Consider the following 18,943-nt stretch of genomic DNA (forward strand, 5'->3'; position numbering starts at 1 on the left):
TACACTACTAATGGAGTATTCAAACATTACAGGATTCTTTTTCCTATTCATCTGCATTAATTTACATTTATCTATATTTAGAGTTAGCTGCCATTCTTTACACCAATGACAAATCCTGTCCAAGTCATCTTGTATCCTCCTACAGTCACTCACGACACCTTTCCGTACACCATAACATCATCAGCAAACAGCCGCACATTGCTATCCACCCTATCCAACAGATCATTTATGTAGATAGAGAACAACAGTGGACCTACCACACTTCCCTGGGGCACTCCAGATGATACCCTCACCTCCGATGAACACTCACCATCGTGGACAACGTACTGGGTTCTATTACTTAAGAAGTCTTCGAGCCACTCATATACTTGGGAACCAATCCCATATGCTGGTACCTATGTTAGGAGTCTGCAGTGGGGCACCGAGTCCAACGCTTTGCGGAAGTCAAGGAATATGGCATCCGTCTTATACCCTTCATCGATGGTTCGTAAGATATCATGTGAAAAAAAGGGCGAGTTACGTTTCGCAGGAGCGATGCTTAATAAAGCTGTCCTGATGCATGGACAGCAACTTCTCTGACTCAAGGAAATTCATTATATTCGAACTGATAATATGTTCGAGAATCCTGCAACAAACCAATGTTAAGGATGTTGGTCTGTAATTTTGAGGATCTATCCTTCTACCGTTCTTATATATAGGCGTCACCTGCGCTTTTTTCCAGTCGCTCGGGACTTTACATTGTGCAAGAGATTCGCGAAAAATGCAAGCTAAGTAAGGAGCCAATGCAGTAGAGTAGTCTCTGTACAACCGAATTGGAATCCCATCAGGACCTGGCGATTTATTTATTTTCAACCCATTCAGCTGCTTCACAGCCCCAGGGATGTCTATCACTATGTCCTCCATACGGGAGTCTGTACGAGACTCAAACGGCGGTATGTTTGTACGAGCCTCCTGCGTGAAAGATTTCTCAAATCCTAAATTTAAAATTTCAGCTTTCGTTTTGCTGTCTTCCGTTGCCAGGCCAGATTGATCAGTGAATGACTGGATGGAAGCCTTCGACCCGCTTGCCGATTTTACGTAAGACCAGAATTTCCTTGGGTTTTCAGTAAGATCTTTTGCTAAGGTATAACGGTGGTAGTGGTTGAATGTTTCGCGCATCTCTCTTTTTACAGCAGCACGAATCTCTACTAACTTTTGCCTGTCCTCATTCTCCCGATCTTTCTTGTACCGCGAGTGCAACTGCCTTTGCTTCCTGGGCATTCTCCAAACTGCGCTGTTAAACCACGGTGGGTCTTTTCCGTCCGTAACCCACTTTTTCGGCACATACTTGTCCAATGCGTGATTTACAATGTGTTTAAAATTTGCCCATAATTCTTCCACGTCCATCGTACTGTAAGTAAATGAATTCGATTCATCTACTAAGTGGGTTGGTAACAACTGGTTATCTGCCCTTTCTAGTAAGAATACTCTCCTAGCCTTCTTGACCGATTTTGTAACTTTCCTAACCATAGTCGTAATGACAACATCATGATCACTAATGTGTGTACCTAATTACCTTGTTATTACATATACACACTTGTTGTTACATATACACACTACCCACACAGCGTCCACCGCTTTCCTACGTGGAAGAAAATACTTTTTGTCATGAGGTAGAACTCTCTCATGTGCGCATTGATCCTGTCTTTCCAAATACTTTTCAAATCTTTGTTTTGCTCTCTTTCAATGTTTCTCACAGGTAGCGTAATTTCGTTTTCCAACTTGACCTTGCGCGTGTAGAAGAGACTGGAATGGTTTACTTCCAAATTACCATGGACCTCACCAACCAGATCTGTAGGTGAGCGCGGCAATGAGTCGCCGATTATGTTCGTCTTTCCTGGTACATAAATAACTGTGAAGTAGAGCTCCCACGATGCTAACTACCATCTAATTAGCCGCTCGCTGCACAATTGGAAGTCAAGAGAAAGTCCAGGGCTTTATGATTGGTGAAGACGCGTGTATTCCGACCGAACAGGAAGTATTTTAACTTCTGAAAGCCCCAGACGACAACCAGAGCCTCTAGTTCTATGATCGATTAGTTTCTCTCTCACTTGGTAAGAACTCGACTACCTGTACACACCTCGATCTTTTAAAAGACCAAAACTCCCACTCCCGATTAGCAGCTGTCAGTTGCCGTACAGGAGTCTTGTGAGAGATCAGGTGTGCCAATATAACTATTTTGAGAAAGCATCTTTCAAAGATAAGGACTCGCTCTCTGTAGCGCCATCCCACAACCAAGCTGTGTTTCTGCCGGTACGTTCGCAGAGGCATGGGGTTCCTAGTGACATTACGATTATGATTCTACAAAAAGAAGTTACTGAGACTAGGAAACCCTCTTAATTGCTTTCTCGTCACTGGAATCTGAGTTTTTACTATTGCTTCTAATTTGTCTGAGCAGGGAGCAATGCTTTCCCCAGATACGACGTGGCCTAATAATTCTAGCTGGGACGTTCCGAATCCCCATTTTTCCAAGTTGATAGTAATACACCTTAATGATTAGTGTAATTCATTCAGAGCCTTGTTACGTTACTCCCACGCGCATTCAGCTTGTAATTCTCTCTTCCAGCGCGTGACTAAGGAGCCCATCAACTCCTCGTATGATGCGGACTAAGAACTGTTCAGGCCAGCGGGCAAGCGCTTGAACTGATTATAGCGTCCGCAAACAAGAAATGCCGTATACTGCCTACATGCAGGATGCAACTCCTGCCACAATCTCGAGCAGAGGCCAATGGAGGAAAATGCTTTGACCCCCTGAAGTTTGTGCAGTAACTCTTCGAGTTTCTCTGATCGATCTGTCTCTGGTGCGATGATCGTATTGATTTCTTGAATTATGTAACAGTCGTGTCGACACGTCCTTCTTCTCGACTATGCGGAGGGTGCTGTTTCACACTGAAGCACCAAAGAAACTAGTATAGGTATGCGTATTCAAATACAGAGATACGTAAATAGGCAGAACAAGGCGCTGCGGTCGGCAGTGCCTATATAAGACAACAAGTATCTGACTCATTTTTTAGATCAGTTACTGCTGCTACAATGGCAGGTTATCAAGATTTAAGTTAGTTTGAACGTCGTGTTATAGTCGGCGCAAGATGGGACACAGCATCTCCGAGATAGCTACGAAGTGGGGATTTTGCAGTACGACCATTTCGCGTGTGTACAGTGAATATCAGGAATGCGGTAAAGCGCCAAACCTCCGACATCACAGAGGCTGGAGAAAGATCATGCAAGAACAGGACCAACGACGACTGAAGAGAATCGTTCAGTGTGACAGAAGTGCAACCCTTCCGAAAATTGCTGCAGATTTCAATGCTTGACTGTCAACAGGTGTCAGCGTGCGAATCATTCAACGAAACATCATGGATATGGGCTTTCAGGGCCGATGGAGCACTCGTGTACCCTTGATGACTGCACAAACACAAAGCCTTACGCCTCGCCTGGGCCCACTAACACCGACATTGTACAGTTGATGACTCGAAACATGCTGCCTGGTGAGGCGAGTCTCGCTTCGAGCGGACGGACATGTACGGTCAGGGAGACAAACTCCTGAATCCATGGACCCTGCATGTCAGCAGCGGACTGTTCAAGCTGGTGGAGGAACATTAATCGTGTGGGACGTGTACAGTTTGAGTGATATGTGCATGTTAAGTGGTAAGGACAGGTCATACCAAACCAGGCGAGTACGTTAGAATGACTGACGGTATTCTGCCAGTCTCATGTGTCCTGATATCAATTTTGCTAATGTTGGTTCGCCAAGGGATTTTAATAGTTATGAGAGAATGTAGTCTACTCTGGGTTTCTTGATTCGCCTTAGGTATTTCACTGAGGGATTACTTATGTTAGTGCAACAGGGTTTTTGCACGTAAAGTGAGACGTACGTTTCATTTATTTAGCCGTAGGTAACTCTGGAAGAAAACCGTAAAATTACAACGGAGGGCAGGTTCCTTACGTTTGGGCCAAGATTTGTGGAAAGCGGGCATAAAATTGTTCTGAAGCCACGCTGCATTCCAAAAGCATTTATTGACATGAGAAGAGTAATTACTGTATCTCATTTCCATTTTGTTTGCAGGATGCCAGAACATACATAAATATTTGTTGAAAACTTGCTTAGCATTTCAGTATAACATGGTACATACAATTGTGTATGGTCTCAAGATGTTTGCACATGATATGTTTTTATCGATAAATTACTTAATGGAAGCTTTTATCGAAACACATATCCGTTTAGGAGACATCAAAAGCACATCACTGTCCTCAAAAAATATTTGTATCACTGTTTACGGGATAAGGGACAATTGTGAACCCAATACTTCTCTATATTGTCATCAAGAAGCTATATTTTGATGCATGCCCTTATTGGTATGTATTAATCTGGGATCACTTTTATTGTTTCAATAATTTAAGATATATATCAGGGCTGCTATATGTTTTGCTACCAGTGAATGATTATAAAGGAACTACTTGGGTAAGATTTTATTACTGATGTCATGTTATTAACTACATTAAGTATATTGGCTTGACTCTGTGGATTTGATGACAATCAATGTGATGGAAATTGGCTGTCGCTGAAAAGAAGCAGTTCAACTGCAGGATACAACCTACAAGCTTACATCGTTACAGTGTTGCAACAGATACGTTTGATCAGGCCGTCCGCAAATTCGCAGTTTGGGGGGGTGGGGGGGAGGAGGGGTGCGGGAGCAAGGGGGTATTAATACTTGAACTATTGGTACCCGGTTCCTTTTTGAACTAGGAACATGCAGTAAACAGTTCCTAATTTAGCCTGGACCAGCGGCCATTGCCGTGACCATTAAAACATTTGCCATACTGTAGCTATGTATGGCAAGGTTTGGACGATGAACCGGAGTTGCCACCCAGGCAAATTGTGAGAATCGATTAACTCCTTTTGCAAATGATTTTAATTGGGCTGAAGTCAATGCTCAGCTAATAGCACCATTTGATGGTGCGCCGTTTGGATTTAACGTACAAAAACACGCAAAAAACACGTTTATCTGGGAGGACTTTGAAGCGCGCCGTTTCCATACTTTAAACCTGTACAAATTGGTTCAAACTTAGTTCGAAGGTGCATAAATGGATAAAGTGAAAAAGAATTTTCTCATCCGTAATCTTTATCCGTTGTGGAGATACGAAGGTTTAAAGTCGAGCTAAAAGTTGCACATCAGATTCTTTCTTACGTGAACTGAATGCGCAAAGACGAATTCAAGTGAAGCAGATGAATAAGATATCCATTCTTATGATAAAATTGTAATTCGCTTTAAAAAATCTAGCTTCATTCGGATTAAACGTGTCAAAGAACGTTTTGCGGGTGTATTGTGAACTCTGTAGATACGAACAATGATGCAGCTTCTCATGGTAGTGTTTGGATCACTGCTGCAATTATGTGGTATGCTGATGATCCATTGAAAGCCGTTACACGTCTGAAGAGTTTTAATAGCTGAGATGTGACTGCTTATTTCACATTTGAAGTGAGCGAGGTGTACAATCGGGCCATGGTTTTTTTTTTTTTTTTTTTTCCCCACGCTCCACTTCCATACTTCAAACTTGTGCGAATCGGTTCAAATTTTATAAGTAGGTAGACTAGTGCATGTACGAGTAGTTAACGGTTGTCCCGTTGTTTTGTGGTGTCTTTATGTGTTGCCACGACGTAAGCAGTATGATTAGAAAGACAACAGAAAAACCTATACCGAGTCAGTCGTCGACCGTCTCAACAAAAATCTACATCGGTTGCCAAGCTACGGTGATCTACTGACAATATTGTTGTAGAGTAAGTGTTGGGAACCAGAATAAAAACGCTCCTATCACAGCAAAAATGGGGAATACTTCCTGGTCAGAGTTAGGGATGTAAAAGAAGGGCACTAGCTTTTCGACTTATCTGGCAACAGCAAAGACATTTAAATCAGAATATAATTTTAGATAACATGGTTGGAGATAAAACAGCGACCTACTTCAAATTATTACTTGACGAAACAGTGAGGATCGCAAATAATCATTCATTTGAAAATGATGACCGGTTTCAGCTTTCATGCACACATGTCTGAAGTCGGCATTGGACGGAACAGCTGCGTGATTCCACGGTCGTTTAGTGCTCAAACGACCGTGCAATAAGTGAACATGGCATCACGCAATTGTTCTGTGCATCGTCGACCACAGCCACATGGTGCCGTAGCTCTGAAGATCGCCACTTGCGTGATGCCAAGGTCGTTTACGGCTTAAACGACCGTCCAGTAAACGACCAGTAAACGACCAGTAAACGACCTTGGCATCACGGGACTGTTCTGTGCACCACTGACTTCAGAAAAATGGTGCCGTAGATCATTCAGCATAAAGGTCAAAGCCAGTCACCATTTTTAAATAATTAATTATTTGCTATCTTGACTGTTGCAAAAATATACTGGCATAGTCGTGACTGTTTACGAGATAACACTACTTCCTCAGCGCAGTGAGCTGCCTAATCTGTAAGGTATTGACACACCTTTTTATTGCATTTTATGGGCTAAACTCCCTGGTCGTGTACCCAAAACCCAGAAGATTTTCCACCCATAGTAAACAATATATAATACCAGATGACTGAAGAGTATACGTGTTATAGGTAAAAAAAGTTTTTCTTGGTAGGGGTGGGGGGGGGGGGGGAGGTAAAACTTCTGTGGGTGGACTTGTTCCTGGAGAAACACTACAGTAATTTTTTGATTTCCGGTTGGGGGAAAGGGTTGATTTTTTCCTACGAGGGGACAGTTTCAAACACACTCCCCGTTACATGTGTAGTGAGGGATGTAAGAGCAAAAAGACACAAATTTATGTGCTTCTAGAGAGTGGAATGCATCTACAATAGGCAGCATCTGAGAATGGAGGTACATATACAGGCTGTATCAAAAATAATCACCCTATTTGGCACCTCTATGTTTCTGAAGCTAATGAACATATACAACAAATTTAGTTTTCTGATGAGTTGGAAACTCAAAAAGTTTCTTTCATACCTTTTCATAGGTGTTCAAATCGCCTCCATTGAGATGCGTGGCATATATCAATGCGATATTCAGACTGTTTGCCCACTGCAGCGAGCATGTCTTGAGTTCATCCACGGCTGCTGTTATGTAATGTCACAGTTCATTCATTGTTGTTGTTAGGCACATAAACAGAGTCTTCTATAATCTTTATAAACCCCCACAAGAAATAATCGCATACAGTCAGGTCCGGTGAACTGAGACCTGTCCATCGTTCAGTGATCACTTGATTTAAAAATTCCAGCACTTCCAGATGACACTGTGGCAGTGTCCCAATCACAGAAGAAATATTGAATTTAATTGATGAAAGGAGAAAATATAAAAATGCAGTAAATGAAGCAGGCAAATAGGAATACAAACGTCTCAGACATGACATCGACAGGAAGTGCAAAGTGGCTAAGCAGGGATGGCTGGAGGACAAATGTAAGGATGTAGAGGCTTATCTCACTAGGGGTAAAATAGATACTGCCTACAGGAAAATTAAAGAGACCCTTGGGGAGAAGAGGACCACTTGTATGAATATTAAGAGCTCAGATGGAAACCCAGTTCTAACCAAAGAAGGGAAAGCAGAAAGGTGGAAGGAGTATATAGAGGGTCTATACAAGGGCGGTGTACTTGAGGACAATATTATGGAAATGGTAGAGGATGTAGATGAAGATGAAATGGGAGATACGATACTGCGTGAAGAGTTTGACAGAGCACTGAAAGACCTGAGTCGCAACAAGGCCCCTGGAGTAGACAATATTCCATTGGAACTACTGACCGCCTTGGGAGAGCCAGTCCTTACAAAACTCTACCATCTGGTGAGCAAGATGTATGAGACAGGCGAAATACCCTCAGACTTCAAGAAGAATATAATAATTCCAATCACAAAGAAAGCAGGTGTTGACAGATGTGAAAATTACCGAACTATCAGTTCAATAAGTCACAGCTGCAAAATAATAACGCGAGTTCTTTACAGACGAATGGAAAAACTAGTAGAAGCCGACCTCGGTGAAGATCAGTTTGGATTCCGTAGAAATGTTGGAACACGTGAGGCAATACTGACCCTACCACTTATCTTAGAAGCTAGATTAAGGAAGGGCAAATCTACGTTTCTAGCATTTGTAGACTTAGAGAAAGCTTTTGACAATGTTGACTGGAATACTCTCTTTCAAATTCTGAAGGTGGCAGGGGTAAAATACAGGGAGCGAAAGGCTATTTACAATTTGTACAGAAACCAGATGGCAGTTATAAGAGTCGACAGGGCTGTAGTCTATCCCCGATGTTATTCAATCTGTATATTCAGCAAGCAGTGAAGGAAACAAAAGAAAAATTCGGAGTAGGTATTAAAGTCCATGGAGAAGAAATAAAAACTTTGAGGTTCGCCGATGACATCGTAATTCTGTCAGAGACAGCAAAGGACTTGGAAGAGCAGTTGAACGGAATGGATAGTGTCTTGAAAGGAGGATATAAGATGACCATCAAAAAAGCAAAACGAGGATAGTGGAATGTAGTCGAATTAAGTCGGGTGATGCTGAGGGAATAGATTAGGAAGTGAGACACTTAAAGTAGTAAAGGAGTTTTGCTATTTGGGGAGCAAAATAACTGATGATGGTCGAAGTAGAGAGGACATAAAATGTAGACTGGCAATGGCAAGGAAAGCGTTTCTGAAGAAGAGAAGTTTGTTAACATCGAGTATAGATTTAAGTGTCAGGAAGTCATTTCTGTAAGTATTGTATGGAGTGTAGCCATGTATGGAAGTGAATCATGGACGATAAATAGTTTGGACAAGAAGAGAATAGAAGCTTTCGAAATGTGGTGCTACAGATGAATGCTGAAGATTAGATGGGTAGATCACATAACTAATGAGGAAGTATTGAATCGGATTGGGGAAAAGAGAAGTTTGTGGCACGACTTGACCAGAAGAAGGGATCCGTTGGTAGGACATGTTCTGAGGCATCAAGGGATCACCAATTTAGTATTGGAGGGCAGCGTGGAGGGTAAAAATCGTAGAGGGAGACCAAGAGATGACTACACTAAGCAGATTCAGAAGGATGTAGGCTGCAGTAGGTACTGGGAGATGAAGAAGCTTGCACAGGATAGAGTAGCATGGAGAGCTGCATCAAACCAGTTTCAGGACTGAATACCACAACAACAACAACATCGAGATACGCGCTATCTGTAACAGTGTTCTCGGCAAAGAAAAATGGACCATACACATTCCCCGCGAAACTGCAAGAAACACGTTAAATTTTGGAGAGTCCCTGTCATGTTGTGAAACTTCATGTGCTTGTTCCGTACTCGATATTCTCAAATAATGGCGGTTCAGCTTTCCATTTAAATGGAATGTTGCCTTGTCGTTAAACACTAGGCATGTGAGAAAACAGTCATCCTCCATGTTGTCAAGAACGAAATTGCAGAACACTCGCTGTTGTTTGTCACCTTCATGAAGAGCTTCAGCAGCTGAATTTTGTGTGGTTTCATGTGTAAACGTCGAAGCCACACATGCCAGATGGACATCGAGCGCATGTTGAGCTGTCGAGCTGCAGAGTGAACGAATTTCTGCGGACTCTTTGTGAAACTATGGTGGATGCATTCGACTTCTGTGTCAGACATTTCGGGACGGCCCGGCGATTTGCCTTTACACAACCAACCTGTTTCTTTGAGTTTTTCATGTCTTCGTCTAATGCTCCATGTGTTAGGAGGATCCACACCATACGTAGTACGAAAGTCACGCTGAACAGTCATTACTGACCCGCACTGCGCATAACGTAAAACACAAAACGCTTTCTGTTGTCCTAAAACCATTTTTAGTAGAACTGAAGTGGGCGCCTGCTGCAGCTACCTAACGCGAACCAAGGAAGACTCAAGTGTTTGCTCTTTACAACAGTATGCTGTTCACGCACATACCTGAAATAACATTACAGTAGTGATTTTTTTAAATCACATGATTCTTTTTGATACACCCTGTATAATACTACGTATCCCAGACTGGGTATGCATGCACCTTAACTTTAGTGATGTGTGTTATATTGCACAAATTGACTAATTCTATAATGGATGACTTGATAGAATGCGTCACGTTATAAGACATATAACATATTATGTTACTTTACTGTACACAATGCATTATATTACATGATATTGGTGCTAATACTAACAAGTATAAAAGTAAGCGTATGTCCAGGTGCTTTGATTCCAAAGTCTTTGAAGCTGGCAAATAGGTCGAAAAGCTCGTTCTCTTCTTTTCCGTTTCTAAATGTGCCCAGCACTTACTCGCCTTTCTTGTACTGTGATAGGAGCATTTTTCACTGTGGTGAGCCAATGTTTCAGTCCATCAATTTGCAGAACTACTCATTTGCGAACAGCGACTTGTAGTAATCACCATGGGACTACATATAAGCAAAGTATTGAAAAACAAAATGGAAGCCATTTACTGAAATGTGTTAATAAATTAATCAATAAACAGCTAAAAAAACTATGCTCAGAAATTAAGAAAAAGACTCATTTAAATCGATGTATAATTTCGAAGGCACGCTTTCAACGAATGATTATATCTGTAATTTCAAAAACCATCAGTAACGTTTAGAAAGCTGGTAGAGGAATAAACAGAATATAGATGAAGAGTACAAATGGTTGTATTGGCCAGGATAAGTATGGTGGCAGCTCCCTTTCATTCTCTTACAGCAGCCTAGTAGTGAAAAATTAAAACTGTTCGAAGAGTGCGAGTTTACTGTTGACAGTTGCAGGCATTCGTGTGTTTTCTACATGTCTTTTATAACGAAAGTAAAAAATTCATTTGCATGTATTAAATATATATTTGTGTATATAATGATAGTTAACTGCTACAATGCTAGTAAAACATTATATTTTAGCTTTCGAAACAATCCATTTATAAATTGCTGTGGTTATATAATTATCTATATAGACGACATTTAGCATAATGACGTTCAGTCAGTCCTAGTGGCCATGTACCTAACAAGGCAAAGTAATCAAACACATGTTTTGTAATGTGTTTACCTTGTTTCAAGGCAACCGAGTTGATGATAGGACAGTAGTATTTGACAAAATGAGTATATTATGGCATTAGTATATTACAGTTTACCAAAAAGCTATGCCCTGTTTTTACACCAGTCCGTTAAGAATCCACTATATTACATAAGAAAATCACTACAACAATAATGAAATACCCAAGGTATGCAACACACGCGCTGGATACAGCAAGAAAAAAAGATACCAGAGAATGGAGGTGTGTATAACCTAGTAATCACTTTTGTAAATACGATGGAAACACAGCTGACATTACTAGCAGCAAGTCGAATACATATCATACCTTAATCAAAACATAAATTAGGCCAACAACAACAAGGAATAAAGAAAGCCAGAGGTAAAGCTGTAGAGATGGGAAGGCAACAGTAATAATGTTGAGCCTATATACCACTAACCTGTTAGCAGGTAAGTTGAAGGAAGGTGAGCAGGTAAATAACAGAATAAGAAAACCAGTAGAAACTGAAAAAATGTTTAATGCGTCCAAAGCTGCTGAAGTGAATAATAATAAACAATGACACAACAAGGAAAGGATCCAGTAAATAACAAGAAGCAACGAAACTTCCTGGCAGATTAAAACTGTGTGCCGGACCGAGACTCGAACTCGGGACCTTCGCCTTTCGCGGGCAAGTGCTCTACCAACTGAGCTACCCAAGGGCGACTCAAGCACCGTCCTCACAGCTTTAATTCCGTCAGTACCTCGTCTCCTACCTTCCAAACTTCACAGAAGCTCTCCTGCAAACCTTGCAGAACTTGCACTCCTGGAAGAAAGGATATTGCGGAGACATGGCTTAGCCACAGCCTGGGGGATGTTTCTAGAATTAAATTTGCACTCTACAGCGGAGTGTGGGCTGATGTGAAACTTCCTGGCAGATTAAAACTGTGTGCCGGACCGAGACTCGAACTTGGGAACTTTGCCTTTCGCGGGCAAGTGCTCTACCAACTGAGCTAACCAAGTACGACTCACGCACCACCCTCACAGCTTTGGACGGTGCGTGAGTCGTGCTTGGGTAGCTCAGTTGTTCGATATGACTGCCATCATTGGCGATGATGTGGAACAGAGGAATAGTGAAATTCTGCATACCCCGCTAAGGAGTCGGAATATCGATGCTATCGACGAACTCCTGAATCCCTGTTTCCAGCTCAGAAACAGTTTTGGCGTTATTGTTGTACACTTGGCTCTAATATAGCCCCACAAAAAAGAGTCGCATGTACACTACTGGCCATTACAGACGCGAAATTTAACCCACAGGAAGAAGATTCTGTGATATGGAACTGATTAGCTTTTCAGAGCATTCATACAGGGTTGGCGCCGGTGGCGACACCTACAATGTGCTGACATGAGAAAAGTTTTCAGCCGATTTCTCACACACAAACAGCACTTGACCGGCGTTGCCTGGTGAAACGTTGTTGTGATGCCTCGTGTGAGGAGGAGAAATGCATACCATCATGTTTCCGACTTTGATAAAAGTCTAGATCACACGACTGTTAGCAAAATATATAATCGGTGGGTTCAGGAGGGTAATACGAAACACCGTGCTAGATCCCAATGGCCTCGTATCACTACAGTCAAGGTGACATGCATCTTATCGGCATGGCTGTAACGGAACATGCAGCCACGTCTCGATCCCTAAATCAACACATGGGGACGTTTGCAAGACAACAGCCATCTGCACGAACAGTTCTATGACGTTTGCAGCAGCGTGAACTATCAGCTCGGAGACCATGGCTGCGGTTACACTTGACGCTGCATCACAGACAGGAGCGCCTCTGATGGTGTACTCAACGACGGACCTGGGTGCACGAATGGCAAAACATCATTTTTTCGGATGGATCCAGGCTCTGTTTACAGCATCATGATGGTCGCATCCGTGTTTGGCGACATCGCGGTGAACGCACATTGGAAGCGTGTATTCGCCATCGCCATACTGGCGTATCACCCAGCATGATGGTATGGGGTACCACTGGTTACCCGTCTCGGTCCCATCTTGTTCCATTGACGGCAATTTGAACAGTGGACGTTACATGTCAGATGTGGCTCTACCCTTCATTCGAGCCCTGCGAAACCCTACACTTCAGCAGGATAATGCACGACCACATGTTGAAAGTCCTGTACGGGCCTTTATGGATACAGAAAATGTTTGATTGCTACCCTGGCCAGCACATTCTCCAGATCTCTTACCAATTGAAAACGTCTGGTTAATGGTGGCCGAGCAACTGCCTCGTCATAATACGCCAGTCACTACTCTTGATGAACTGTGGTATCGTGTAGAAGCTGCATGCGCAGCTGTACCTATACAAGCCATCCAAGCTCTGTTTGACTCAATGCCCAGGAGTATCAAGGCCAGAGGTGTTTGTTCCGGGTACTGATTTCTCAAGATCTATGCACCCAAATCGCGTGAAAATGTAATCGCATGTCAGTTCTAGTATAATATATTTGTCCAATGAATACTCGTTTCTCATCTGCATATGGTGTAGCAGTTTTAACGGCCAGTAGGGTATTCAGATGCGCAGAAAATGGAGGCCAATCGAGGCCCAAGCCAGTGGCCTCTGGGTACCGCAGAACCAGAATACGGCCCCCAAAGTGCTCCTCCAGACCATTAAACGCTGTCTTGCTTCGACGGGGTCTATCTCCGCCTCCTGTGGAACTCAGGGTTACCTTGGATAATGGAGATGAAATCATCTTCCAAAATCTTCAAGTACCGTTTGGTAGTCACCATTCCATCAAGGAATAACACACTGATTACTCCGTCACGAGACATTGCACAGCACACAGTCACCCGTTGAGGGTGAAGAGAATTCTCGATCGCAAATGCGAATTCTCTTTCCCCCAAATGCGCAAATTTTGATGATTGACGAACCCATTCAAATGAAAGTGGGCTTGGTCGCTAAACCAAACCACACAGCACATACTGATCCCATTATACCTTGCGGCCAACCGTGCAGTTTGCACATTCTAACGTAAACCGCTCAGACGTCATGACGATTTTGTTTCATGTATTTCAACAGTTGTCACTCTGAACTTCCAGAATGGCTTCTGTCGTTATTGTGTGTTTCTGATTCACATCTAGTGACATACGATTATTTGAAGAAACGATTGAATGTTTGTTCAAATTTATCTCATTGTTTCATGTGTGCCAGTACAGTAACTACACAATACAAGTTTCTATTTTGTTCTGTTCCTGCTCTTGTTGATATCAGTTTTCTATTGCGAGTTCCCATTGCCGTAACAACATTTCCTCAGATGCTTCATTTATTGGTTAATTTAACCGTTATATGTCCTTGTTCTTGAATACTGTCACATGACCTTCCTAAGAGACTACTTGTCTATTGTCTTCATTCCTACTTTTAGTCTGCATCTTCGTATTCCACGACAGCTTGAAATTTAGAAGTTGGATTCGTCCTTTACATGCAGCCTGCCTCTTTATTGTTTGATAAAATATAGTACGTTTTATTTTATTTTCGTACTAAGAATAAGAATTTGCTATTTGTTTTTCGTTATGCACGATTGTTATTTTTTTCAGCAATTCTGAGACGTATGACCTCTGTTATTCGTGGTAACATGTCCACCAAAGAACTGTTCTTTAGTATAAAAAATCGACACCATTTTCTTGCAGGATTTTCTATGATTTATCAGTTTATGTCACTCTTCAGTATGTCTTCTGATTACTCGTCATTGCTTGGAATGATTTCCATTCAGTATATTTTCCTTATTTTTAATAGAATTTTTTTAATCAGACTGAAATTCATTAGATAACTCTAAATTTTTTTTGTAATTTTCTTGTGTACAACAAACCATAGTACGAAGTTTTCGTCTGAGCTACATTTCTTCGCAATGAAACATACAACTTAATTTGAGTTGTACTTAATCTTCTTTTCTTCACGTTTTCTTGCATATCACTTGGTATTATTTAATGCTGCTGTAATTCCACCAACGTATCATCAGACGGTAAAGATTTGGGAATTACTCTTATTAAATTCTCAGTTCAGGTCTAAGTTCTTGTAAACGTGTAAATAGGGAATCATCATAACAGTTAGCTTTCTGACCATCTACCAGCAGAGGCAAATGTTTAGATTGTCATTTAGCAGTCAGTCATTCACTGAGTATTTGTACGACTCCTAATTTATTTAGTCCACAGCCAGTCTGTAGTGTGCGCTTGTGGGCAGCCTATACGAGTTTGTTTCCTTTCCAATGACCATCAAGATTTTAGACTTGTGTGTGCTGACAGTTGCATGACGTGAGCGTCACGTCGGAACATTGGGGCACGTCCCAATTGGTTCCCATAAACCTCACTTTGATGGAATTACGGAGTCTGGAATCGGTACTTGGTTAAGTCACTTTTTGCAAAAGAAATTTTCTCGCTGCCAAAAAAAATTGTGGATAAATACAAGATTACTAGTCGACATCCAAAACACGTAAGTCATACGTATAACTATTTAGGAATGATTAATAAGTTATATGAAATGGGAGGCATATATAATACAAGTAGCATTAAATGTATCTGTAAATGACTTGCATAGAAGACGCTAGTGAAACAAATTGTGTTTCACCGTTTGGATCGGTATAAAAGACATGAAAGTGTAACATTCATCCTAAAGGAACTTAAATGTCAATCAGTGGGAGAATGGTGACGTTCTACTCGCAAAAATGTGGTGGCATATGTAGAAAAACCTGTAATAGAAGAAGACTATGTGATCATTCTGCGCTGGCCTTTGTGGCCGAGCGGCTCTAGCCGCTTTAGTCGGGAACCGCGTGACCGCTACGGTCGCACGTTCGAATCTTGCCTCGGGCATGGATGGATGTGATGTCCTTAGGTTAGTTAGGTTTAAGTAGTTCTAAATTCTAGGGGACTGATGACCTCAGATGTTAAGTCCCATAGTGCTCAGAGCCATTTAAACGAATTTGATCATTCTGTAGTCACATTTATTTATTTTGCGTCAAAAGGAAAGAAGAAAGATTAGGGATTAACCTCCTGTTGACAACGAGACCATTAGAGGAATTTCCTGTAGGGATCTTTGGAATAATGAGACTAGGCTACGTATCATAGAGCCACATAGTTTCCTCTCGCCCAACACATAAAAGAAATGTGATAGAAAATGGCTTTTTTGGTGCAAAGTACTCACCGCCAGGTGCCGCAGCCTAGCTTTCGGCGTACAGGCTCTATATAGGGTGGTCAGAAACAGTCTTGAAGCTTGAAACAGAAGCTTGTAATGGTGCTGCAGGATGGGCTGTAATGAGAAACAGCTGTTAAGAAAATGTAGTGATGTTGCGCAGTTTTCGAGTTTCTTAGCATTGAAGTTAGCCAATGAGGCCGTCGCACGAGCAAATGCAAACAGCCCGCCAGATACAGTATGATAGCGCACATAACTGCTCATCGTTCGGTTCCTACTAATGTATTGTATTAAATTTTTCTATCACTCTATTGTCTGATCCTAGGGAACCAAACGAGGAACAAATCTTTGTATGTCCTTCCTTGTAATGGATTATTACAAGCATATTGGCTGTTCTATATCAAATGAAAATTAAAACATCTGCAGCCGTCACTTCTGCATTGAATTTATTTACTCAAGCAGTTTCGGTGTTCCATTACATCATCGTCTGATCTTTCGAACAACGTAAATTGGGAGGAGTCCAATCTTGTGCTCAGTATAACAGGAGTCAATATTCAATAACCGATGTCAATAGATCTCTGGTATACACGAGATTGTACCTTTGTATTAAATAAATTATATTCAAAAGTTACGGTTGCAGGCTTTTTAATTTTTATTTCAAACGCACAACACGTTAGGCGACACCGTCTCTGGCCCGCCACTTGAATTTGCCCACATAATTGTTTGATTGGCTAACTTCAACAATCAGCGTATGGAATTCTTTTTTTTTTAACAATTATTTCCCAGCACAACCAACCCTCCGGCGTTGTCACAAGCTTTTCAAACTGTTTCTGAGCGCCTTGTATACAGGTGTAAACTGGTTTATTAAATTTAATCTTTACAGGCTTGCACACATTTTCTTTAGCTCTTCTAAACTACAAAATTATTGATAAATTTGGCCATAGTCTGCCGTCCCGTATATCTTCAAGCAAATGTAAGTATTTCATTGATTTTTCGTAGTACATTGCTAGATATACGCAACGTTATTAACTGAGATTACATTTATTTGGTGGCCATCATGATTAGCTAGCGGGTAGCGCACTGCACTCCGAAACTGGAGATCCTGGATCCATGCCGGCCGCGGTGGTCTAGCGGTTCTAGGCGCTCAGTCCGGAACCGCGCGACTGCTACGGTCGCAGGTTCGAATCCTGCCTCGGGCATGGATGTGTGTGATGTCCTTAGGTTAGTTAGGTTTAAGTAGTTCTAAGTTCTAGGGGACTGATGACCACAGATGTTAAGTCCCATAGTGGTCAGAGCCATTTGAAGCGGATTCAGTCCCAGACAGAGTCATGGGTTTTTCCCGTTCCGTTCTCTCCGGTACGGCCCCAAGCCCTCCCAATGAGTACCGGGGATCGTTCCCCGAGGTAGAAGGCCGCCGGCGCTGTGGGCATGCAACAACCCCCTTCTTAGTGCTGCGGCGAAGAAAAGCTGTGCTCTGTCTGCAGTGAGGCCAGTAGCCTCGTGATGGGGTACGCACCAAAGACTTTACCATGACCTGTATTCATTTCGTCATTCAATTCCCTCAGCTTAATCTGTAAAACCTAAACATCAGTCTTCTACTGTATTGCTTTCACCTATTTCAGTCACTCTTTCCTCTAATACTTCCTTGAAACACTCCCCAAACAGTGATTCTTTCAAATTAACCAGGTCCCATGTCCTAAAACTCCTACCGTTCTGCAATTTATTCAGTTTTAATCTGTAGTTTATAATGTTTTACAGTGTACAGTCTGGTTTCGAAGTCAGAAAAAAAAGTAAAAAAAAGTGGTCAAATGTGTATGAAATCTTACGGTACTTAACTGCTAAGGTCATCAGTCCCTGAGGTTACAAACAACCTAACCTAAATTATCCTAAGGACAAACACACAGACCCACGCCCGAGGGAGGACTCGACCCTTCGCCGGAAGGTTACACTCCTCTCCCCTATTTCGTGTTCTGCTACAACTTTTCCTTCTCTTCCCTTTCTCACTATCGAATTTCAGTCCTCATTAGTATTAAATTTTCATCTGGTTTAGCGATCTAAATAATTTCTTTCATGGCATCAAACATTCTTACCATCTTTTCATGTGCGGAGCTAGTCAGCACACAAACTTTTACAACCATAGTTAGTGTCGACTTGTATATAGCGTAATTATGGATTCACTATTTTGTTTATGGTAGTCTGCTGCGTTTCTATTTTTGTATTTATTGTGAGACCTCGTTCTGCATTATATCTATTTGATTCTGTGTTGAAGAGCGTGTACTGACCTGTCCAAAAATCCGTTCTTCCTGCCGCTGCGTATCTCTAATTACCACTACCTTTCATTTCAGCCTATCCAAACTGTATTTTTAATTCCTTTAACCTACCTATCCTGTTAAAGCATCAAGAGTGGAACGCTCCGACTCGTAGGACGCTAGTTTACCTGATGGCCAATATCCTCCTGAGTATATGAATGGACTATTTTACCTCCTATTGTAACCGCGACCGGAACGGTCACGGGGTGGCCGAGAAAACGCTATTTTACCTCCGGGATAATTTACCCACGAGGACATCATCCCATAACCCACACATGAGAGCTATCTGTTCTGAACTAAATATAATAGCAGTAGTTTCCCTTTTCTTTCAGCCATTGATAGTACCAATATAGAAAGACTATGTTGCCAAAGTTACAAGGCCAGATCAGTCAATCAGCTAGACTGTTGCCTCAGTGTAAAGGCTAATGTCCCTCTTCA

At 41.9% G+C, this 18,943-nt stretch overlaps 1 protein-coding gene across 1 annotated transcript in view; it reads left to right on the forward strand.

Moving 5' to 3' along the window:
- The window catches only part of LOC126337052 (protein takeout-like), a 60,405-nt gene that overhangs the window by 11,514 nt on the left and 29,948 nt on the right, over window positions 1-18,943 (forward strand). The gene's annotated exons all lie outside the window — the stretch shown is intronic.

Source organism: Schistocerca gregaria, chromosome 2 (genome assembly GCF_023897955.1).
Source record: "Schistocerca gregaria isolate iqSchGreg1 chromosome 2, iqSchGreg1.2, whole genome shotgun sequence".
NCBI lineage: Eukaryota > Metazoa > Arthropoda > Insecta > Orthoptera > Acrididae > Schistocerca > Schistocerca gregaria.